The sequence below is a fragment of the Branchiostoma floridae genome, chromosome 10 (genome assembly GCF_000003815.2).
Source record: "Branchiostoma floridae strain S238N-H82 chromosome 10, Bfl_VNyyK, whole genome shotgun sequence".
Taxonomy (NCBI): Eukaryota; Metazoa; Chordata; class Leptocardii; order Amphioxiformes; family Branchiostomatidae; genus Branchiostoma; species Branchiostoma floridae.
In genome coordinates, this window is record NC_049988.1 from 23,583,631 (window position 1) to 23,585,168 (window position 1,538).

Below are 1,538 nucleotides of genomic sequence, written 5' to 3' on the forward strand. Positions count from 1 at the left end.
GTTATTTTTCACTTACTTTTTCCAGAGGTGATGTTGAAATTAGCTGTTTGTGGTGGACTACTCCTATGTCTGTACCTCCCCTTGTTGATCAATAAAACAATCAGCAAACATTAAGATTTGCAGTAAGTTACTTCTTTTATCCCTAGTTTTTTTTCCAGTAAAACGCTCTTTTTCGCTAAAATTTGCAAATCGTTAATTAGATTTAAAGTATTTTTCAGGCAAACCTACTTTATCTACGTCACATTTTAGGAGTGGAATCCCACCTGTGTCTTTAGGTCTTCCAGGTCATCTTCTACCTCTGTTCATTTGCATATTCGTGATTGAATAAATGCGACACTGTCAACCTACAGTGTCTACCTGCGTTCTGTACCAATGTTGAAGAAAAGCTACCCTTTCTGTTTGTATTTTGTGATCATCGTACTGTAGGGAAGGGAGAACCATATTTGGCACTATTTGTTCACAATGTAGAAAAGTTCCGGCCTCCTCCCGGCTCTCCAAAGTCCCTGCTAAGCCTTTCGAACATAATCTATTGTTTGTACCTATCTTTTAACCTGATGTCCTCATAGGCAACTGGCATATTTTCAAAACCGAGGTTAGTTGACAGATGTTGTAAACAAGTTGTAAGCGTCATATATGCTAATTACATTTTCAGCCCCCCTCCCCACAGTCGTATCAAGTTAAATACTGCTTTAGTTGATAAAATCAAACTCAAACTAAGCAAGCTCCATTCGAAGCAATGATACATATCAAGAATGGAGCAGACTATACACTTACGGGGGTTCACAGTGCATGTTGAGGCCACCACCTGTGCCAAATTGTGTAGGCGCCGGTGTTGACAAATGTTGTCATTGCAAGTCGGAACCCTGCAGCCGACGAAAATCCATCCTGTTGATGACGTCATGATTTTCCCGCCAAAAACTGGCGAGTCAGGTTTTGAGGAAACCTTTTATTTCTCGCTTTCTGACCAAATTATATTCGTTTATGATAAGAATTTTTGTCAGAATATTCACAAATAACCATTATAGTGACGCTGGCAATATAATCACGTCAGATTTGATCCAAGATTGGATTAAAAACCACAATATCTGTCTTCGCCATGCCACTAAACAGTGTATGATCCTTGCATTTTGTAGATGATTCGATTATATCGAGTATTTCTCGAGTGTTTCTATGAAGTCTTGGAAATCTTACAGTGAAGTCTTATTACCTTTTAGCTGCTTGAAAGAGTATCACACACAACTGATAAGAGGTAATCGCGGTTTAGACTGTAAAAACTAAGAGGTATTTGCTCAAAATCTGCCCGTAAAGTCTATTTTCAATCTTCTTAGTGTTATCATCTTTGTCTAATACCACAACACAGCAGATATCAAATCGGTGCACACCGTGTAATTGATAGATATTCCGGTTATTGACCTAAAGATTGTCAAAATTTTGAGATCATGACAGGATTATGGTTTTATGTAGCATACTTAAAACATTAATAGATGGGTAAGACTGTGAGCGTCTTATGGCAAGACTAAGCTTAAGGCGCTGTCAAA